General features: G+C 33.9%; 1 pseudogene; it reads right to left on the minus strand.

Moving 5' to 3' along the window:
* Positions 1-1,208: 1,208 nt before the first annotated feature.
* On the minus strand, positions 1,209-25,706 carry LOC112627045 (annotated as a pseudogene).

Genomic DNA, 25,706 nt, shown 5'->3' on the forward strand with positions numbered 1-25,706 from the left:
TTTTCTTATAATCAGGAAAATTATTACAACAGTACCATCTTCAGTTAGCAGAACAGTGTTTTTGTTTGTTTGGGGTTTTTTGTTTTTTTTTTTTTGTTGTTGTTGTTGTTGTTGTTGTTGTTTTCAATATTTTAGGCTGGGACCTAAAGAAGCTAGCTGCTGCTACATTTTAGTGGCTGACTGCTAAACTGGCTTCATTTTCCTTTCTTTCTTTTGTCTTGTTTATTGTTCTTCTTTTCACTTCAAAAGGTGTGAGCTGTGTTGAGAGTAAAATGATAAGGTCAAGAGCAAAGGTACAGGAGATTGACAGAGCCTTTTGCATGTGTTTTAAAGGGTAAAAGGGGAAAGCCTGCAGGTAAACTACCCAAAGTGTATTGAATTTTAATCTCTTTCACTGTTTATGTAAAAGAAAACATGACTTTACAAATCTGGATTTTAAGTTCAATAGCAATTATTCTTTTTTCCCTTTTGAAATATGTTTTCATAAGGTACTTTTTATTATTTTTGTTTTGGAGGCTCACTACACCACAGCAGAATAGCAGCGGAAGAGCAGCAGAACAGGATAGACTCCCATTTGACTATGGACTAAGGACTATGCAGCAGAACAGGATAGACTCCCATTTGACTATGGGCAGGAAACTGAAGCTCAGAAAAATGAACTGAACTCCTTAATATCTTATCACAAATAAGTCATAGAACAGTGTAACAATTCTGGGTTGTTGATATTTATCTTAATGCAATAATATTCCATGCTGCCTTCAGCCTGTCTTAAAATCAATCAGGGAAGCCTAACTCAGGTAGTGGTTTGGTGAGTGGTAGTCTATTTCAGTGGTTCCCAAACTTGAATGCATATCAGAATACTCTGGAGGCCTTGCTAAAACAGGGCTGATCTCCACTCCCAGGATTCCTGAGTCAGTAAATCTGGAATGAATCTCAGTAATCTGCATTTCTAACAAGTTCCCAGGTAATGCTGGGATGCTGGCTTGATGTCCACACTTGGAAAACTGCTAGTCTGTTGGACAGAATGACTTCAAATAAAGGAGCAGCAGATGCCAGAGAAATAATACACAAGCTGGAGACTGACCACAGTCCACACCGCCAAGCTGAAGAGCAGCTTTCATAGACAGAGAACAACATATGCAGCTTCCATTTATTGGGTACTTACCGGAGGCAGGCATTGTATTAAAAGCTCTACACAACTATCCTATTTAATGTTGCTTCTCTCTAGTATGAATTTGCTTATGTCTAATGAGATGTGAGAACCAGCTCAATGTTTTGCCACATTCTCCACATTTGCAGGGTTTCTCTCCAGTGTGAATTCTCTCATGATTAGTCAGGTCTGAGAAGCAGTTAAAGGTTTTGCCACATTATTCACATTTGTAAGGTCTCTTTTCCATATGAATTTTCTTGTGGTTAATCAGGGTTGAGGGGTGGGTAAAGGCTTTGCCACATTCTTCAGTGATGTAGGGTTTCTCTACAGTATGAATTGTCTTATGTTTACTAAGGACTGAGAACTACTTAAAAGCTTTTCCACGTTCATTACATTCATAGAGTTTATCTCCAGTATGAATTATCTTATGTTTAGCAAGGTCTGAGAACCACCTACAGGCTTTGTTACATTCTTCACATTTTTAGGGTTTCTCTCCAGTATGAATTCTCTTATGAATAGTAAGGTCTGAGAAGCACTTAAAGGCTTTGCCACATTCTTCACATTTGTAGCGTCTGTCTCCAGTATGATTTCTCTAGTGTTTAAGAAGGGTTGAGGAGCAGGTAAAAGTTTTGTCACATTTTTCACATTTGTAGGGTTTCTCTCCAGTATGAACTCTTATGTTTAGTAAGGTTTGAGAACTTTTTAAAGGTTTTGCCACGTTCTTCACATTTGTAGCATCTCTCTGCAGTATGAATTCTCTTTTGTCTAATAAAATCTGAGAACAACCTACAGTCTTTGCCATATTCTTCACATTTGTAGCATTTATGTTCAGTGAAGATTGAGCACAACTTAAAAGCTTTGCCACATTTAGTACATTGACAGGTTTTTCTATGCATAGTTGACAAACATCAGTAAAGGCCATTATAACTGCTCTTCTGCCCCCTTGCACAGATGGGTCCTTATATAAGCAATATTAAGCTGAGACTGCTGCAGAGTGGGGCTAGAGCCTAGTTACAAAAATAATTTTCAAGTCAACTGCCAAGACCAATATTTATGAACACATGAGCCTTTCTGTCGAGAAACTATTGTGACTACTTTTGGACTCCTTGGTAACATTTGGTAGCAGGCTCAAGGCCAAACTAGACTCTAACCAAGCCCTTCAGGAAATGGGGGTGTTTCCAGGTTTGAATCCAGAAACACAGTTAATGAATCTATCACCTGGGTATGGGTCCTCACTCTCAAAATTACCCCCCTAGGTCTTGGACTCCATGAGGGTTTCACAACCTGCAGCCTAAATACTAAAACTTCCACAAAGACTTTGGTCTGTGGAAGAATGCAGAATTATTGTTGTCGTGGAGTAATATAAGCAGTTGATCTCCTGTTCTGCCACCTTGCTAACATCGTTTCAACAATGCCATTAAAAAAAAAAAGATAAAAGCCATATAATTCTAGCCCTACAGCATTTGCTACTTTAATCAGATATTTTGAATAAAACTAATTAAATATTTTCCAGAAAATTTATTTCATATGGATTGAATGCACATAAGGAAATGTTTAAAGCAATTGTTTTAAGCATGAAAAATTGATATTTAGACAATTAATGCATCTATATGACAGACCTGGAGTAGTTACTGTGTGCTGCTAAGGTTTCTACCTCTAGATGCAAGAAAGGGTACCCTTGTGCTTTCTGTTTGTCTAGTTGTGCAAGATTGAATGAGGAATATAGGGAATAAACATGGAAAGAGAATTTCTGCAACTCAGGAATAACCTTGGAAACAGTGAAGAGACTGTTTTACTCCAAAGGAGAACCCAAAATTTGAGTTTATTTGAGAAGTGTTAGAAAATGTCCCCTACCACCCACACCTGGTAGATCATAACAAAACTAATTAAAAGCAAGCCAGGAAGGAAGGAAAAAAAGGAAGAAGGGAAGGAAGGAGGAATCAGGTGGGAGGGTTAGGGTTAGGGTTAGGAGGCAGAAAGGAGGAAAAGAAAAAAAGACTTCCAGTTTTAAGGTATTACATTAGAGATAATATGTCAATTACAGTATTATCAGGCCATATACAATAGACAAAAATTGACCTAGTATCAATATTTCTCCAATTTTAAATAATTTAAAAACTAGGAGTCATGCATATGCCATGAGTATCAAACTTAGTGTTTGCTTGAAGAAAGTATTCAATAAATGCTTTTCCTGCACCTAAATCTCCCTTTATCTTTATCCATCCATCATATTATCCATTTTGAGGGTGTTTTCTTTCTTTTTTTTTTTTTTTCACAGTAGAGATCTTAGTCATCCTTAAAGAAGAACACATCTATCTCCTTATCTTTGTTACTTACAGATAGGCTACCTCTTGAACTCCTGACCTACTCACCAGATGTATTAAAATGTTAATGTATATTCTCCACTAGTATTTTATTATCACTTTATCCATGATTATCTGTGGTCACCTCATCTTATTAAACATATTGGGTAGTATGATAGGAATCTTGGAATTTTTTTTTTTCCTAAGCATACCATTTCTAATTACTTCAAAGGAGATACTTCATGGCTAGTGTTCAATAATATGCTTTTACTAGCCAATTCAAATCATTTTAAAATGCAGGTTTTCTATGAAAACTTCACAAACTAGTTTTAATAAACTTACATAAGCCTGTTATTCAAAATCATTAATATTTTATTAAGTTGATGGAATATCAGTTCTAGTTTATTAACATGCTCTCTGAGATCAACTAGTTTTACTCACCTAGGTATTATAATTTACTTCTTTAGTACTATATTAAATTTACTAAACCATGTAAAATGCTCTGAGCTTCTTAAAGAAGCCTTAACTACAAATTATATAACTAAAACCCAGCAAATTATAATTACATTTGAAAGAAAATTTTAGCTTTGCATTAATCAAATATCCTTTATAAAGATTTTTTTTTAAATAAAACCATTATAGAAAAGAGGAAACCAAAATCTCTCAAACACATGTGAAAAATATATCCACTCATTTAGTAATCCAAGACATGCAAATTAAAACTCAATTAGATTTCATTTAAAAACTACCAGATTAACATTGAAACAAATCAGAAACTGCCAATTGCAGGTGAAAATATAGATAAAATATGCACAAACTAGTACATTTGAGGACATTAAGTAGAACATTTTAAGTTATTTATATTCTGTAACGCATCAATTCAATTTTATGTATATGTAATCCAGAATAGTATTTGTTCATGTGTACAAGAATACATGTACAGACGTATTCTTGGCAGTTTTTTTTCTTTCAAATTAGTCTAAAACTGGTTATGTTCACCAAGCTTAGGATGAGCAAATTTCGTTATAGTCAAGCAACACAAAAATGTAGATTATAAAAACAAATAGTGGTATTCAACAATATGAAATTACTTTACAATGTATAACACAAGAAGCAAGGTACATAATTATGCATAGTATGGGTTAAAACCAAGCAAACCAAAGCAGTGTTTTGAAATGGTGAATGCATATTAAAATAAATAATATAAGCAAAATATTATCACAGAGATGAGAGTGATTATTTCTGCAGAAAGTAGTATTTGGTAGAGGGACACACAGAAGATTTAAGGGCACTAGAAATGTTCTCCTTTTGAAAAAGGTGACAGTTAAATGGATTTTTATCAATACTTAACTAAGCTACACATACATTTTATTTATTCTTGTGTGCCTATAATACTTCTCAGAACAGTAAAAATCAATCTAACTTCCATTTTACGTAACACAATATAGAACGAAAAAAGAATTCAGGGGAGATTGAAATGAAATCAAAACAAAATTAAGAATATAGAGAAAAAAATTGGTTGGTTTGTTTTCCCAGGATCTCAATAAAGCATCTATTAGCTAAATATTCCTTGGCTTAGTTCAAATTTATAAAAGGCTTAACAAATGGCTTCTATAATAAAGAGACAAGATACCTGAATAGCCACAGCACAGACAATTTAATTGGGTTTCATTAAGATTGATTATATTGGCATATATAGTTATATAATGTGGCATATGATACTCAGACTATCAGGCTAGTAAATGACTTCAGTATTGACCGTGACTTTTGGAAATTAGGTGATTAGTGATTTAAAAGAAAGTGGAAATAAAGTAAAAGAAACTGGAAGACAAGTAAAGGAGTACTTGGAAAATTTCTGTGCAGTCATTGTAAGATATTAATCTTTACCATTTTTTCTATCACTTAGGTTATGTTCTAATTCTTTTAAATGAGTTTAGACATTGCACAGGTGTTCAAATACTCTTTTTTATACTATCCATAAAAGACTTTTTAAAATATTATTATTCCTGGAGCCCAAATTACTGGTACTCTTTTCTTTGTATTAGTTTTATGGGTATTGTTCCACAGATAATCAGTGTCTACCAACCAAACAAAGGCTTCCTTAGAAATCCATGAATGATTCATTCCTAAATGAAGAAACAATTTATCTTTAAAATACTATAAATAAAATTCAAAGTGACATTTAAGTCAATTTGTCTTTTATACTTGTTTAAGCCACTGCAATTTGTAAATTTCTTGTGGAATAACTATATCTAAAGGAAGAAGTCATTATACTGTAAACCTTTTGCAAAGCATCAATTGAGAAAAAGTGTGTCCTTCATGTAGCACATGTAATTCATTTCCTACATACACTTAGAGCAAATAACACATGTTAGTATACATAAGCAGTGGTAATTTTTTTTTTCTATAAGTTAAATTCATGCTAGCTCTCTTAATCAGAAAAATGTTCTATTACAACATGCACACACACACAGAGAAAGATATTATTCAACTGTATGGTGGAATGAATAATGCAAATAGTCTTATGTAAAAGACACTTATAAATGCCAAATAAAAGCATTATAAATATCCTCTTAATTGCCTGAATGAGCTCACAAGAGAGTAACAGAAATCTCCAGGGATCAAAAATGAAGAAGCTAAAAATTAAAATGGTTAGTTGAAAGTGAACTTGTGTCTAAACTGGGAATTTGAACTAACCTATGTATTCTAGAATTTTGATCTTGATGATTGCATGGATATAGAAATTGAGGGCTTAGTGGGGGTAGGGCGTGAGGATTCCATAAAGAAGTCAAAAGTCAGTACTGAAACTGAAATGCCAGAATAATGCCAGAAGAAGGATATCATAAGGAAAAAAAAGTATGCCTATTGTGAGCTGCAGATGGAGAATATCTACCCATGCAATTACAACCAAAGATCTGCTTTTTCATGAGTTTATTGTCTATATTTATACTTTAAAGATACTTGGGATGTCAAGCAGGAACAAAGGCAACTTAGCAGTAAAATGATTATACAAAATTCCTACATATAAAGCATATCAAATATTGATACACAGTATAAAATAAGTTCAGACAAAAGTAAATATGCTACAACAAAGGAAAATGAGAAGCTTAGACACCCAGCATCTTTGGAAAATGGAATCTTTGGATATAGAATATAAAATATATGTCAAAAAATTTGGTGGAATAAAGATAAAAATAAAAATGTAAAAAGGAAGAAAAGATGAGAAACAAGCCCCCCAAAACAAATAGGCATATTATTTAAATTATCAATAAGAACCTCTGGAAATTACAAACAGGATTATTCATATCATACATGCAATGGATAGATTAAATAGCTTAGGTAGAGATAATGGAAACATTAGTAAGCTCAAACATGCATCAGAAGAGATTACCTAGATTGGCACAGATAGAAGAAATTTGAAAATTTTGAAAAATGATATTAAAAATCATTGAATATAGGCAGATAAAAGAAAGAAATTGTATCCAAATAGGAAGAAAGAAAGTCAAAGTAACTCTGTTTGTAGATGACATAATTATATATCTAGAAAACCTCGTAGTCTTGGACCAAAAGCTCTATCAGCTGATAAAAAACTTCAGCAAAATTTCAGGATATAAAATCAGTGCACAAATCTCACTGACATTTCCTCTACACCAACAACAGCCAAGCCAAGATCCAAACCAAAAAGGCAATCCCATTCACAATTACCACAAAAATTATAAACTACCTAGGAATACAGCTAACTATGGAGGTGAATGATCTCTGCAATGAGAATTACAAAACACTCCTCAAAGAAATCAGAGAAGACAGAAACAGATGGAAAACATCCCATGCTCATTGATAGGAAGAATCCATATCATTAAAATGGTCATACTGCCCAAAGCAATGTACAGATTCAGTGCTATTTCTATAAAATTAACAATGCCATTTTTTCACAGAACTATGAAAAAACACTATTTAAAAACTCATACGGAATCAAAAAAAGAAAAAAGAGTCCGAATAGCCAAGGCAATCCTAAGGAAAAAAAACCAAAAAAAAACAGGGAGGCATTACACTACCTGACTTCAACTTATCCTACAGGGCTACAGTAATGAAAAGAGCATGATACTAGCACAAAAACAGGCACCCAGACCAATGAAACAGAACAGAGAGCCCAGAAATAAGGCCACACACCTGCCACCATCTGGTCTTTCACAAAACTGACAAAAGCAATGGGGAAAAGACTCCCTATTCAATAAATGGTGCTGGTATAACTCACTAGTCATATACAGAAAATTGAAGATGGACCTCTTCCTTACACCATACACAAAAATAAATTGAAGGTGGATTTAAAACTTAAATATAAATCCCAAAACTATAAAAATCCTGGAAGACAACCTAGGCAATACCATCCTGGACATAGAAATGGGCAAAGATTTTATGACAAGATCCCAAAAGCAAGCATAACAAAAGCAAAAGTTGACAAATGGAATCTAATTAAACTTAAAAGCCTCTGCATTTCAAAAGAAACTATCAACACAGTAAACAGAAAACCTGCAGAATGAGAGAAAATTTTTGCAAACTTTGCATCTGACAAAGGTCTAATATCCAGCATCTGTAAGAAATTTACAAGGAAAAAAACATTAAAGTGTGAGCAAAGGACATGAACAGACACTTTTCAAAAGAAGACACACATGGAGCCAATAAGCAAATGAAAAAAAAGCTGAATGTCACTGATCATTAGAGAAATACGAATCAAAACCACGATGAGATATCATCTCACACCAGTTTGAAAGGCTATTATTTAAAAGTTAAAAAATAACAGATGCTGGTGAGGTTGTAGAGAAAAGGGAACACTTAATTCACTGTTGGTAGGAGTGTAAATTAGCCTAACCATTGTGGAAAGCAGTATGGCGATTCCTCAAAGAGCTAAAAGCAGAACTCCATTCAACCCAGCAATCCCATTACTGGGTATTTATCCAGAGAAATACAAACCATTCTAACATAAAGACACATGCACAGGTATGTTTACTGCAACACTATTCACAATAGCAAAAACATGGAATTAACCGACATGTCCATCAATGGGAGACTGGATAAAAAAATGTGGTACATATACACTATGAAATACAATGCATCCGTAAATAAGAATGAGATCATTTCTGTTGCAGAAATATGGATGGAGTTGGAGCTTTTATCCTTAGCAAACTAATGCAGGAACGGAAAACCAAATACTGCATATTCTCATTTGTAAGTGGGAGCTAAATGATGAGAACTTAAGAACACAAAGAAAGAAACAACAGACACTGGTATCTATTTCAGGGTGGAAGGTGGGAGGAGGGAGAGGAGCAGAAAAGATAACTATTGGGTACTGGAATTAATACCTGAGTGATGAAGTAATCTATACAAGAAACACCTGTGACACAAGTTTACTTACATAACAAACCTTCACATGTACCTCAAACCTAAAAGTTTTTTTTAAGAAAAGAATACTAACAGTAGTTTCAGAAAAATAGACAAAAAAATGAACAGAGTATTTAAAGAGAGTAATAATTTTCTAGAACTGGTAGAAGATAATGATATATAATATATAAAAAAGTACAATGAATACCTGACAAACATTTATATGAATGGAAATAAAACTTCAAAGAAGTACCAAAGACAAAAACAAGATTTTAAATTAGCCATAACAGAAGGGTAGTTTACGCAGAAATGTGTGATGATTAGATTGGCAGAAGACTATCAATAACAAAAATAGACAATAACAAGAACAGCGGAAAAAACTCTTAAAAATGCAGAGAAACTACAACTGCCCATTCAGAATTTTATACCCATTTAATATTCTTTTAAGAATAAAATGTTAAATGGTAGTAATTTAGACACTGATTGAAAGTTAATTAACCCTTACTAAATAAAGGTTCAAAGTATTTGCTTCATAAGAAATGTAAACTAAAATAAAAGAAGAATCAAAATATGAAATGAAATGGTGAGGAAAGGTATTGGTAAATATGAATTCAATCTAAAAATAATATAGAATGTAAACAATATCCAAAAATGTTGGGAATGGTATGTAATATGTAAGTAAAATATTAGAGAAAACATGTAAGAAAGAAACAGTTCTTAGAAATTCCACTGTTCAGGCTGGGCATGGTGGCTTATGCCTGTAATCCCAGCACTTTGGGAGGCCGAGGTGGACGGATCATTTGAGGTCAGGAGTTCGAGCCCAGCCTGGCCAATATAGTGAAACCTCATCTCTGCTAAAAGTACAAAAATTAACTGGGTGTGATGGTGCACACCTGTAATCCCAGCTATGCGGGAGGCTGAGGCAGGAGAATCGCTTGAACCCTGGAGGCAGAGGTTGCAGTGAGCCGAGATCCTGCCACTGCACTCCAGCCTGGGTGACAGAGTGAGTCTCCATCTCAAAAAAAAAAAAAAAAAAAAAAAATTCCCATGTCCGAGGGCCTCCCATACTTTTTGAGATTAATAGAACTACTGGTGAATTTAGATGTATAGATAGATACACACATAAACACGCACACATATATAAAATGTAAGTGTGTTAAGCATAAATACCTACAATTTAAAAAAATTTGATTACATAGTTTAAATACCATTAGAAGAGAGAAAAAAGAATACAAAAACATTAAACCCAAAGAAGGCAGTAAAGAATATTAAGAACATACTACGAACAAAACAGGGTCACAGGATGCTACAAAATATAGTTCTTTTTTCCTTTCCCCCCCTTTTTTTTTCTTTTGGTTGGAGACAGGGTCTCACTTTGTTGCCCAGGCTAGAGTGCATGGTGCCATCTCAGCTCACTACTATCTCTCCCTCTGGCTCAAGGGATCCTTCCACCTCAGCTTCCCAAGTAGATGGGACCACAGAAGTGTGCCACCACAACTAGCTAATTTTTAGTATATTTGTAGAGGGAGGGATTCTCCATTTTGCCCTAGATGGTCTTGAACTCTTGAGCTCAAGAGATTCACCTGCCTCAGCCTCCCAAAATGCTGGGATTACAGGTATGAGCCACTGTGCTTAGCCCAAAATAAACTTTTGATAATACATTAAAAGGATTCATAATTGTGATAAATGCAAATAGTTTACAGTTGCTAGTTAAAAGGCAAAAATCATAGAATTAAAAAGAAACCAGCATTTTGCTATTTGTAAACATAAACCATAATGGCAAAGACTGACTGAAACTAAATAGACAAAATTGTGCTAATTAAATCTTGATGAAGACGTGATATAGCCAGATTAAAACTAGACACAGTGTAATTTTAGTAGAATCATCACATTATAATAACATACACAATTTGGGGCACTCGTTATAAATGTTTTTAGCATATGATCTTTGAATCTCTTGATTTTTTGATATATGTAACTAATGTAGTTCCAAAATACATAAAGAAAAAATAGACATAATTCAATAAGATATTGATAAATTAGGCATCAAGCTCACTAGTATCAAATAAATAAATAAAATTGGCCACATACTAAAAATTAAAACAAGACTCAGGGATTATGAAGGACTTGTTTAACAGACCACATTTTACTATCAAAATTCCATTAAGTTAAAAATGTATAACAAGATGACTGGGAAAAATATTTTCAAAAGCAAACATGAAAAATAGTAGAATAACTTGTGGTTCAAAGTAAAATAGTGTAATTGGAGAATTCACCACATGATTTTAATTTTTATAAAACAAAAGAAACTGTTAGCAAATTAGGAATAGATGTGAGTTTTCCAAATTTAATTGCATGTATCTTCCAAAAATCCATCAACAAACAGTCACGACCTGATTAAAGTGTTCTTTTAAAAACAGGAGTGAAAAGACATGGTTGTATGTTTTCATTACTATTTTTCAATATTTTATTTGAGGACATATCTAGTGCAAAAGGACAAGAAAAAGGAATAAAAATAATAAATAGAAAAGAAACCTCTAATTATTTACAGATATTTTTAGAAAATAATTAGACTATAGACAAATTATTGGAATCCATTAGGTCAATGTGTAACAAACTGTATCATTGTTATGCAAATAAATTATTGGTCAATCAACCAGAAGCAAAAATAGAGGCAATATAATAGAAGAAAAATAACATTTAGAAAAGAAGTGGAAATATTAAATTTTTATGAATACCCAAATTACATATGCAAGATATTTTTGAAGAACAATATAAAATTTTATGGATAGGCATTACAGAAAAACAAGAAGAAGAAAGAAGCAGGAGAAAGAGAGGTTTTCTATGTCATGAATGTAAACACCCTAAATCTTGTTTTAGGAAAGATTTTTAAAACCACACTCCTAAGTAAAAAGAAGGAGAATAAAACCTGATAAATATGACCATGTTTCTGTGTTTCTATAAATAGCAAATAAAGAAGAAAAAATTACCAAGAAACTATGAGAAGATATTTGCACAAACATAAAAACATAAAAACTTTCGGTGTTCGTATATTAATAGGTAAGTATCCCAAATATAACAAGTGATGTATTCAATAAAGACAGATGTACTTCCTCCACAACATAGCAATTCTTTTCCTAGGTATATGCCCAAAAGAAAGATCTGCTTATGTGCGGAAGTAGACATGCATAGCAATATTATAACAACATTGTTTACAAGACTGAAAGAAATGGGAGAAAACCAAAATGTCCAATGCCAGAAAAAGTTTTGATGGAAATGTGATGTAATAGTATAATGAAATAGTAATAATTAATAAAAATTATGAAGTTAGCTATCAACAAAGATGAATGCAATCAAGTTATTAACAGAAATAACAAATTGTTCAAAACAATTATTATAATTATTTTGTACCTCTTTTACAATCTTATTTTAAAACCTATAATACAAAATTATAAATGTTTATAGATACATACATGTGTTTTAAAAATTTAAAAATATGTATGGAAATGATAGATCTAATGATAATTTCCTTTGTGCAGGGAAGAATGAAGAGGAAAGGAAATGAGATAGGGTGTACTAAAAGACTTTCAATATTTTAGGTGCTGTATATCTTAAGCTAGTTGGTGGAAGGTGAATGTGTATAATTTTTGTATACTCTGGCATTTCTTGAAAAATTAGTCATATAAAATAGAATGTTTTTTAACTTAAAAATCATTAATGTCAACTTAGGGAGAAAATGATTTTTAAAAAAATCAGAAATGACAGTATTTATTTACATTATAATAAAATTCTATGATGTATCTAATAATAGAATGAAGAGATTTACATCTGCCTCTGTAGTCTCTTTGCTGTCAAATTGTAGTGATGACAGAAACTGAATATTGCCTGATATCTGAACCATAATGAGCATGATTTTGAGTTTAAGAAGGTAACACTCTGGGTTTTTAAATATAAAATTATTGGTGATTATAATGCTTTTCAAATCAATATTAAAGTTAAATAGGAATATTTATTTAGAAACAACATATTTCCAACTAAGTGTTTACTCTTAACTCTAGACTTGTCCAATATTCAATTTAATAAAGTATATCCACTACTTATGAATGATGTATCTGAGATCATCTTTAACCATTGTCTGCTTTATAATATATGTTCCCCATGGGTATTATCTCTGTGCAACTCTTGATTTATGGAGAAAATAGAATATTATACACTTTTGTTTTCAGAAAAGCTAAATCTAGCATAGAGCAAATGATTTAGCAGAAAATATTACTACCACTAAAAATAAGTATACCTGCCTAAAGTATTTTTTATTATTTGCCCAAGTTGTCATTTTTAATCTCTCGCAGTACCACCACCACCCCAACAATCCTCTCCAACCGTACACACACACACACACACTCCAGACTTGACACTTTCCTGCAGTCTGTATCCCATGTTCTACATTACCCATCCATAATTTCCTTTTCTACAAGAATGGATAACCAATTCTCAAGTCCATCATCTCACTATGTATAAGGACCACCTTCTCCACTAATTCTAAATCTCAATTGCAATGATTACTTTATTTGCTATCCTTACTAGATCTTTTATAATCTTATTGGGAACTTAAGACCAACAAATGATTTTGTTTTTCATTCTTTTCTCTTCACACCCAAATTTTTAGAATAAGTTTTATATATATATACATCTCCCATTTATTCTCTTTAATTCTATAACCACCCTCCTATCAAACCTAAATCCCAACACTTTACTGGAAACGTTCTTATAAATCAATCAACATCGTGTCACCAAATCCAATGAATGTTTTTCATTCTATGTATTCCTAGAATTATCAAAATTATTAAACATAAACAACCTTATATAAATGTATAGCCCAGTGACAATTTTAATGGCACAATACATTTTTGTATATCACTTTTTCTCAGAATGCTATATCCTTATTTTGTCCACTAAATCACAACTTTCATGGTCATCTCTTTTATACTGTTTTTCCAGGAATTGGGTTGGTGTCAAAATAATTGTCATTTTTGCCATTGAAAATAATAGCAAAAACCACAATTATTTTGGCACCAACCTAACATATAATGACTTCTACAATTTGAGTAAATATTGGCTGCTATGTTTACCATTCGTTGAGTTTTTTTGATTTCTGTGATACTGCAATTTCCTGATTTTCCTCCTATTCCAATGGGTCGTCCTCCTCTGTCTCCCTATAGACTCTTCCTCCTGTACTGGATCATTAATGGCCATAAAAGGTAGAATTCCTTAGAGCTTTACCCCAAATTGTCTTTTTCCCTTAGGCTAATCTTTCTACTTAGATGATATTATTTGCCCTAATAACTTCAGTTATGAACAAAATACTATGAACATCAACATTTTAATGTCTAATCTGAACTTTCCTTCTGAGGCATCTCCATTTTGATGGCTTAGACGAATATTTACTTATTTTTAAAAGGCTTGTATCTACCTCCAAACCCCTTCCTTCTCTACAAATCTGGTCAAAGTATAATTGGGTAGAACTTCAAAAGAATGTTAGCTACATGCCTTTAAAAGGCTTAACATATTTATAATTTTTGAATGACACATTTCCAATAATTTTAAAATGTAAGAAAATTTCAAAGAATTCTTAAAGCAATAATCATATATAGATACATTGTAAAAAGTTACCTAGTATAGTTTATGAAAACTTGGAACACCCTAGTCCTCATTATTATGTATTTGGCATACACAGACTGGAAAATAATAAAAAAATTAGACATATAGAAAAAATATGCTAAAGTGTACAACGTGCATTGTTAACTGAAAAAGCAGTGTTCAAATGAGTTTACGTTAATTATAAGAACAGTGAAATTTTCTGTACATACAAAGTGATATATAAATATAGCAGTGAAGAGAGAAATATGGTGATAGACAAAAGTAGATGATAGATACAAATCTGATTTGTTTTAACCACTGTTTCTACATTTATGCATTGTACTCCTTACACCACTGTAGTCATTATACATTAGGTACTCCTTACACAGCTATAGTTTTTTTTTTTTCAATGAACACTGGAAAATCAGTCATTTACTTTTAATATAAAGCTATTTTGTTTGGGCAAAAGAATGTTACCCCTCAACTGAATACTCAATTTATAAAATGCATCAAGAAGTTAATGAGTTTTTACTTTGTGAAATATTTTTCTAATTTCTCTGTGGTTTAAAAGACAAATAAGAGAGGATCCTTTTCCTTTCCCTCTTGAACCAACACTGAAGAAGCAGTTTGTTTCTTTTAGACATGAATGTAGATCTGATGCCAAAAACTTTTGATTATTAATATGAATCAAATGTACCCTCAACAGTCAAAGGAACACTGCATTGTGAATATCAAAATAAAATAGTACTTTATTATATGCAGGCAATTATGAAATTGAAGATGACAACTCATTTATGTGTATGTGTCTGTAATATTTTTTGAGAAAAATCATTGCTTACTTTGTTAGAATCATTTTGACTGCTACCATATACAGTCTATATATGAAATTTTCTAAATTGGATAACTCATACTGACACATTGATATGTTTTAAAAATATTTTCTCATCCTTTGCCCTCTATTAATTTAATGAGATTTTCTAGTCTTCTGAAATTAACTAGTTGAGTATAATTTTAAATAATTCATTTCAAATTTACTCACAAAAGTCATAATTGTGACATTAACAGAGATGATCATAATAAAGGTGCTATGTTTGTGGGGGAATTTTCTTTTCTTTTCTTTTTTTTTTTTTTTTGTCTTTCTTGAAAGATGACCAAATTCAGAAAAAAAGAATCAGGTACAGCTACTATAATCGCCTGTATCCAGACATTCACAGTATGTTTACCCATGCTCCTTTCTATAGGCTCATTCAGACTAGCATTACTTGAAGCAAAAATCTGTATTCTGCATTGAAAGTCAGTGATAGGGAACTAATGTCAAATTTGGTCTAAATTTCTCTTTTCTCTATCTCTTTTATTTCTCCTCTTACTGCGTATATGACATGATTGAATGTTTTTCTTGATTTTGAATTAGCTTATGGGGATCTGCTCTTGGTTGTGTCATTCAATAATAAATGATAAAAATATTCACCTACCTAGCACAAGAAGGACAAGCTTTACCCACAACAGTCACTGTTTATTGCTACTTGTGTTAAAATCCGATCTCTGAGCGCATCAGTGCTGTTATCATTCGTACTAATTATCTTATGTTGAATGCATTTTTAATGATTCCAGACTTTTCTTCTAAGCAGATGTTCCTTGAATAGTTTCACTTACTTTTTTCTAGTATTAGACTGCTTAAATAAGTTGGCACCAATTTGTTAGGTTATAAAACTGGGTACTTTGCTGGAACCAATTTTGTATTAGCATAAAACTTCAGCATACTCAGCCCTGAGTGTTTCCCCATGGAAAGGAAGTAGCCTTTCTTACCATTTTATTGCTTCATTCATCAGCGTTTTATTTGGAAACTGAAGTTTCTTTCCGTGAGTGTCTTTTTCTCTGCTAATAAGCTACAAGCCAGTGTTGCCCAAGAATTGTGTAGCCCTTCAGGGTTAAATTTCAGAAGCAAAGTAATTCAATTCCCCAGCAATTCCCTGGAAAAGATAAGTACAGGACAGGATTAGTGCAGACATAAAAGCAAGCTTTGAATATTCCTTCTGAGGTAGCTACTCACATATTTATCTCTACCCTTAAACCTTAATTACAAAGAATGTTAGAAATAATGGCAATATCATCATTTATACTTGTTGCTAGAATCACAGTATATACGCTGTAAAAGCTGTGTTGTGAGGTAACCCAAGTTGGTTCTTTACCTCAGAGGTGAGATAATTGTCTACCTACTCAAACTAATTATTGACCATTATATAATTTACACTTTAAAAGAAAATACAAAGTCTCACAATAGTCTACAATATTGATGAAAAATGCACCTATTTTCACCATTAACACCGTATCAAGTTTTTATGATTAAATTTAATATTATCTCCATCTCTTCCATATTTTCCTCTCTTTCATAATAACTAAAGTGGGATTATTAAGGTAAAAGAAATATTATACTCCTTGTAAATTTTATGAAATAAAGAGAGGGCCATTTGCCCTTTGATCTGTGGTCTCTCACATAGTGCCACTGTATTGTAGATACATCACATATACAGGCCAAACACTAGAAATAGTTTACTTCTATGTCACCTTTTACTATTACTACTTAAAATAAATGTGAAAATTTCATTAAGTAAGCTATATTTTCTTTTTACTGTGAAATAGTCCTATTTGTGTGTGTGTGCGTGCGTGTGTGTGTATGTATGTGTTGAAATTTTCCTTTCAGACATGAAGCATTATTTTTCAGATGACAGAAAAAAAAGTCAAAACCTCCAAACAAGGCACAAACTCCCTTTATGTCAGATTAAGATATCCATGAGAATATAGTTCTATTTAATACAATATTATAATAGTAAACTACACTTTAAGAAAATAATACATTATCACCTTTGACTTTAATGAGTCTAAAATGTGATGTTTGTTGAGGTATTAACTGTACCTCACTTCCAATATTCTAAAATTAACAGTGAATGTTCAATACAAATATGGCATAAAACAGATGTACCACCTCCCCTGGTCATCCTTCAGTGATCTCATCATTTGGTTTTCAAAACAATGATATCATAATATACACGTTTGATACAAGTGCCATCACAGATGTGGCATCACAAATCTGCCATGAGGACACTACCTACTTTTTTCTTCTATTGTTTAATACTGTCATATTATTCAAATAATTAAATCACATAAGAGCATATCTGCTTACAAATGAAGAGTATCTTTCTAACCCTCTCATATCATTTAAGTTAGATGTCTTGTGTCTTTTAATTAAGCTGTAGGCTATTAGTCAATTGGACTTTTATCCAAAATTGGTAAGGGGAAACTTTTTTTAGAACCCTAATATTTTTAAAGTTTTACTACAGAGAATAAAAATATACAAAAGTGGGGAGAATAATGAAGCCCATGTACCCATAATCTAGTAAATTATTTTCTAATTGCTGCTGTAAAAAAATTACTACAAACTTCGTGAGTTCGAACAACACAAATTTATTGGTCTCACTGGGCTAAAATTATAATGACAGCTACATTCCCATTGTGGATGCTCTAGAGGAGAGTCTGTTTTCTTGTCTTCCCAGCTGCTAGAGGCTCTCTGTATATTCTTTGGCTTACTGTGCTGTTTCTCAAACTGCAAAGCCAGCAAATGTCAGACCAAGTCCTCTTCCTGCTGCCATCTCCCTGGTGTTCTCCCTTCTGCCTTGGTCATCCACATAAAAAAGACCCTTATGATTACACTAGTCCTACAGAAGTCATCCAGGATAACCTCCCCCATTTCAAGGTCAGTTGATCAGTGAATTTTTATCTGGAACCTTAATTCACCCTTGCCATATAACAAAATATGTTTACCTTTTTCTGACATTAGGGCTTGGACATCTTTGGCAGGGGAAGGAGGGTCAGTTTTCTGCCTTCTATACCTGTTATAATTACCAGCATTTTGAAATACTGTTTCATCTCTCCCTCTTATCCAAATCACAGACTTTTTTGTTTGTTTACTAGTTTTTTTAAATACATCTCATACTTCACATCACATCACCAATAAATATGTCTGTGTGTATCTCGATGGATAAGGACATTTGTTTAAACATAACCAAAGCAAAATAACACCTTAAAAAATAAACAATAATCCAATAATATCATTTAATACATTACTTCTAAGGCTTTCTAATTCTTTTACAAATGTCTTTTTTACAATTTTTGATGGAATAGGGACCAAAACAAGATTCACATATTTTAATTGGTTGCTGTGTCTCTTAAACCTCCTTTAATAGTTGATGCTACATAATTGTATATTCTAGAACTTTCTAAACTTTAAATTTGACTCATAACTTCATAGCATAGTTTAACGTGAATCTCTATACTTCATATTCTCTATAAACTGGTAGTTAGATTTAGGAATGTTTCCCCTAAGAATACATTATTATAGTGTGTGCATTTTATAGCGTATCACATTGGCTAATACATACTGGGTGATTTCCCCATTTTAGTGAATTTGAGAGCGATTATTCAGGAATTGTCATCTGTATTAGGGTTCTCTAGAAAAACAATAGGATTTAATAATCATTAATAATTAATAATAAACAATAATTAATAAACAATAATCCAGTTTATTATATATGTTATATATAATATATATACACATATATTATCTCTGTGTGTGTGTGTGTGTGTGTGTGTGTGCGTTTGTATATATATAGCAAACTTAGGAGCAAGGAAGCCAGTCTGAGCCCCAAAACTGAAAAACTTGGAGTTTGAGGTTCGACGGCAGGGAAATATCCAGCACAGGAGAAAGATGTAGGCTGGGAGGTAAAGCCAGTCTAGTCTTTTAATGTTCTTCTGCCTGCTTTTATATTCGGGTTTCACTGACAACTGATTAGATGGTGCCCACCACATTAAGGATGGGTCTGCCTTTTCCAACCCACTGACTCAAATGTTAATCTCCTTAGGCAACACCCTCATAGACACACCCAGGATCAATACTTTGCATCCTTCAATCCAATCAAGTTGATACTCAATATTAACCATCACAAGTCCATCCCTTGTCAACTGGAACCCATACACATCTCCTCAGATCATACATAATCTTCAAAAAAGGCAATAATGTTATAATTATGCCTAACATAATGTATCATTCGTACAAATGGAAAACACACCAATCCCCAAACTGAATGCTATTACATACAGTTAACAATAATTAAATACTGATATTAAGTCAATAAATCTTATGTCACAGGATAAAGGAAAAAGGAAATAAAATGAAGATATTTTCTTAGCACAAGTGTACACATGCACAAACATGTTTTTCACAAAAGAAGGAAATACTTGTGACAGTTACAGTCCTTCTTTCTGCAGCTGTTCACACGGTCATAGCTGGTATTGATGTCTACCTTTTTCTACTACCCATTCTGTATTCCCTTTGCCTTCAGCAAGCACCTCAGCAGATCGTGACTTTTTTCCCGGTGGAGTGACCCAAAAATGCTAAGCAATCTACTTCTAAGTATGAAGAGCACTGATAGTCCTTGGCATGAACTGTTTAGAGAGTTATGAAAAATAAGTACATTTGACACTCCTGATTCACTGCTTGTGAGAGGCAAGAAGTTTAGTGACTCTATGCATAATACCTTTGACTATATATGGAGAATTGAGGAACATAATGAAGTTGGTTGATTGCTCCTAAGTTCACTGGACAAAGTGATAAAAGGAAATGATGTACTCAGGGATTCTATCATTCTGTCTCCCAGCTTCAGAAGCAGATACTGAGCCTCAAATCTGCTAAGATTGTCCTGAGTGACAGTCTTATCTCTTGCAGAGAATCAATTGAAATTGTCAAAAATCAGACACAAGCTCTTATCACGCAAGTGGCTGCCCTGCAATGGAAGGTGCATGCACAGCCTCACCAGGTGTCTACTGTTAAACTGAGGCCAGTGATTGGAAAAGAATGGGACCCTGAAATGTGGAATGGGGATGTGTGGGAGGACCCCGATGAAGCTGGGGACACTGAGTTTGTAAACTCTGATGAAATTTTTTTGCCAGAAGGAACAGTTTCCCCATCCCCAGTAGGGGCAACATTCCCTCCTGAACCCATGCTGCCATCAGCCTTTCTATCTTTGTCTGAGGATATAAACCCTGCGCTGCCTGAGGCAACAGTGATGGCCTCCCCTGAGGCAGTTGCCAGGCAAGATAATGTTGATTCACTTCCGGAGTCACCCCTGTTTATTTCTCGACGTATAACTAGACTAAAGTTATGGCCCTAGAGGTGAAGTTGAGAGTGTGGCCCATGAGGAGGTGCACTACACTCAAACTGCTTGAGTTTTCTAATTTACATATGCAGAAATCTGGAGAACAGGCATGGGAATGGATATTAAGGGTGTGGTTTAATGGTGGAAAAACAGAGTTCGATCAGGCTGAATTTATTGATTTAAACCCACTGTGTAGGGGTTCTGCATTTAATATTGCAGCTTGGGAGTTAAAATTTGTTATAATAGTTTATTTGCTTGGTTAGCTGAAATATGGATTAAAATGTGGCCCACTGTGAGTGAGCTGGAAATGCCTGCTCTCCCTTGGTTTAATGTAGAGGAAGGGATCCCAAGGCTTAGGGACATTGGGGTGGTGGGGATTAATCACTTTACACCTACTCATCTTAGCTGGGAGAGTTTGGAAGATATACCCTTGAAAAATGCCTTGTGAAATAGATTTGTGAGGGCAGCACTACATCTTTGAAGAGCCCCGTAATTCCTGTGTATGTCAGATCTAACAGTGGAAACCACAGTCACTCAACTACAAAATGTAAATACAATGGGAATAATTGGATCCTGAGGTAGCAGGGGCCAAGTGTCAGCACTCAACCATCAAACGCAAGGTGAGCATAGCTATGGGAATGGATAGCAGAGGCAGAGCAGCAATCAGAATAGTCTGACTTGTGTAGAGCCCTGACATTGACTAATTAATCATGATGTTGCTAGAAGTGAAATTGATTGGAAACCTACTGCATTACTACTTAATTTATATAAGCAGAAAACTTCCAGGTTGAATAGACAAAATCATAATTTTAATTATAAAAACAGAATCACAGCCCATCAATCAAGTTCCAGACTTGAGCCAGTTTACAGACCCAGAACCCGTTGAATGAAGGGGAGGCTGGGTCCCCTCAAGGAAGGACCCCACTACAATATGAACAATTTATGCTGTTACTCTTTCTCCCATCCTTCCCCAAGGAGACCTCTGGCTTTTTACCAGGGTAACTGTGCACTGGGGAAAGGGAAATGATCAGACATTTCTGGTACTACTAAACACTGGCTCTGAGCTGACATTGATTCCAGGGAAGCCAAAACGTCATTGTGGTCCTCCAGTTAAAGTAGGTCCTTATGGAGGTCAGACAATTAATGAAATTTTAGCTCAGGTCTGACTTACAGTGGGTCCCCAGGCTCATCCTATGCTAATTTCTTCAGTGGCAGTGGCAACCAAACCTTTTTGGATGTGAATCCACTAAGCTGGTGCATACCTAAAATAAACAATCCTCCTGTTCTTCATATTTGTCTCTCCAGTCCTCAGTTTCCACAACACTAGAATGCATAATTGGCATAGGCATACTTAGCAGCTGGTAGAACACCCACATTGGCTCCCTGACTGGTGGGGTGAGGACTATCATGGTGGGAAAGGCCAAATGGAAGCCATAGAGCTGCCTTTACCTAGAAAAATAGTAAATAATAAATAATATTGCATCTCTGGAGGGACTGAGATTCGTGCCATCATCAAGGATTCGAAAGATTCCCACCACGTCCCCATTCAACTCTCTTATTTGTACTGTTCAGAAGATAGATGGATCTTTGAGAATAACTGTGGATTATCGTAAGTTTAACCAAGTGGTGACTCCAGTTGCAACTGCTCTACCAGAGGTGATTTCACTGCTTAGGCAAATTAACACATCTCCTGATATCTGGTATGCAGTCATTGACTTGGCAAATGCCTTTTTTCCATTCCTGTCCATAAGGCCCATCAGAAGCAATTTGCCTTCAGCTGGTAAGGTCAGGAATACACCTTTATCATCCTACCTCAGGAGTATATCAACTCTCTGGCTTTGTGTCATATTCAGAGATACCTCGATTGCTTTTCACTTGCAAAAGATACCACTGCAAGATAGATAGATAGATAGATAGATAGATAGATAGATAGATAGATAGATAGACAGACAGATAGATTGATTAGATAGATAGATAGATAGATAGATAGATAGATAGATAGATAGATAGATAGATAGAAAGAAAGAAAGATATAGATAGATAGATATCTCCTATATGGGAGTTTGTTAAGGAGTATAACTCATACAATCACAAGGTCCCACAATAGGCCACCTGCAAGCTGAGGAGCAAGGAAGCTAGTCTAAGTCCCAAAGCTGAAGAACTTGGAATCCAATGTTCGAGGGCAAGAAGCATCCAGCACAGGAGAAAGATGTAGGCTGGGAGCCTAAGGCAGTTTAGTCTTTTCATGGTTTTCTGCCTGCTTTTATGTTCTGGCCATGGTGGCAGCAGATTAGATGGTGCCCACCTAAATTAAGGATGAATCTTTCTAAGCCCACTGATTCAAATGTTAATCTCCTTAGGCAACACCTTCACAGACACACCCAAGATCAATATTTTGCATCCTTCAAAGCAATCAAGTTGAATTCAGTATTAACCAACACATCATCCTAATCTATCCATTATAAAGTTCTGCACGCCATTCACCTAATTACTTAAACAGTGGTCAATAATGGTTTCCTACCTATTTTGAGATTATCTTTCAGGAGCTTCCTTTAATATCATACTTCTTCAGTGCTCTATGAAAATTAAGGTACCCATATATCACAGGGATTTAACTATTGAGAACATGCATGTACATTGATAACCTGACCAACTTACCTGTCTACAGAAATATAAGGCTTTCTTAGCTTATGTCTCCACTATCTGCCATGTTGACATTAGTATTTTCATCTCTACAATTATGTTGAATGATATATGCTCAAAAAATCAAGTACAACAATGTGGCTGATTATCTTTACTAATGTTATAGTGTCAGAATTTCCGTGTCATGTGTGATTAAATATATAGTGAATTTTTGTGGTTTTTAACAGAATTTCCATAGACACTGGATACAAACAGTTCCCTAGACAAATATTACCCTTATTTATAATATATTATTTAATCTCCTTTTAAGGTGTCATTTTCATTTCCCTTATTTAAGAAAAGTGGGGAATGACTATGTGTTTTTTCTCATTTCCACCTAAAATAGATTAAGATCTTTTACTATATACCAACAGTTCCAGTCATATATTCTAATTATTTCATTGGCATAAGTACTATACATTAAGTTGTATAATTAGGACATGTAATTAAATAAAAGTTGAGATGCATAATTAGCATCCAGAATATCTATGTTTATGCATTACTTTTGCTAACAAATGTAATGATAAATCATTTTTATAAAAATATTGGAGTTTTAAAAGTCTTATGCTTTGGACACTAATCACTTCATGAGTTTAGTCATCAAATCTATGTTTCAAACTGCCTCAGGGAGAAAAAGATTTGTCATTTCATTTTATAAGAGTACTCCTAAGCAGGAATGTATTAATGCAATATTTAATCTTACAATATTTTTATGAACATGTGATAATAGTCCTTGGAGAATTGTTATATTTTGCTCTCCCATTCTTCAGTCTTAATTACAGATGCTATAATCTATAAGGTCACTAATCAAACATTTTCAATAAAAATTTTGAAATCTATTTGGTGAATAAATTACTTTTAATAATTATTTATATGAAGAAAGAATAAGCCATATTTTAACTACATATTCCAAACATTGGAAACAAAATTTACCCATGTGCAAGTTTACAATTAATGAGTAAAGCATTTTTGACTGATGTTTTATGAATCTTTCAAATGTCCATACTTAGTATGTTTTCTATTTGAACATTGTCTTAGTCTGTTTTGTGCTGCCACAACAGAATACCTGAGACTGGGTAATTTTTAATAAACAGAAACTTATTTTCTCCCAGTTCTATAGGCTTGGAATTCCAGGAACAAGGCAACAGCGTCCGGTGAGGGCAGTATAATTGTGTCATCACATGGCAGAAGGCAGAAGAGCAAAGAGACAAAAGAGGGCCAAATTCACCCTTTTATGAGGCATTCATTTCCCCCATGAGGGTAGAACACATGCCTTACTACCTCCCAAAGGCCCCACAGCCTAGCACCTCCACACTGGCAACAAAACTTCAACATAAGTTTTGGAGGGGACAAACATTCAAACCATTAACAACCTTGTATTATTCATTTCAGAAATATTATAGAAGTCATATTTCATTCTTTGTGAATATGAAATACTTCAAAGGTTCTCTTTATCACAGCTCATTTAAGTACATGTAATACTGTACTTGATACTTTTTCTATGATATTTGCTTTGTTCTAACATTAGCAATCATTCCTTTCTACTGATTTATAAATTTCCTAAGAGCTTCCGTATTATTCTGTTTTGAAAGAATCTAAGTATAGTGTGTGTCCAGAACATAATATAAAAGGAAGCTTATGACATTGATTTTTTAAAACAAGAAATAGTCCAAATAAGGCAATTGATGAAAGGCATTTTAAAATCAACATTTTAATAGATTTATTATTAAATTCCACAAAATTCTCAATTTCTTTATTTTCTTTCTCTGTATCTGTCTCTCTCCTCTCCCCTTTCTGTCTCCCTCTTTCTCTCTCCTCTTTCTGTCTCCCCCATCTCTCTCTCTCTTTCTGTCTCCTCTCTCTCTCTCTCTCTCTCTCTTTCTTTTCCTCCTCCTCCCCATCTCCCCACCTCCCCACCTCCCCACCGCCCAGAGAAAACACTCTAAAGAAAGAAAGGGACTGAGGAACATAATCTACTTAATAGCAAGCTGAGAAGGCTCTGTTTATATTCTGTGACTCAGTTCTGTATACACTTTCACCACCTTCAATTACTCTCTGAACATAGTCTCTAATTATTTGCAGTCATCTTAAGTCAAGCTGGACTGTGCTTACAAAACTAACTGTAATACTGTTTCCTGAAATACAGTTTCAACTCCAGAACAAATTATTCTTGTTCCCATCCCATTTTATATTCTCCCTTCGCTTATCACCATGTAAAATTATCTTGCCACTTTTTGCTTGTTTTATAGCAGTTTAGTAGTTTACTTACTCACACTCAGCGTCCTCCACATTCCCACAGCTCCCTACATGCTCCATCAAATTTTCATGAGAACAGAGACTGTCCAT

This window comes from Theropithecus gelada, chromosome 6 (genome assembly GCF_003255815.1).
Source record: "Theropithecus gelada isolate Dixy chromosome 6, Tgel_1.0, whole genome shotgun sequence".
Taxonomy (NCBI): Eukaryota; Metazoa; Chordata; class Mammalia; order Primates; family Cercopithecidae; genus Theropithecus; species Theropithecus gelada.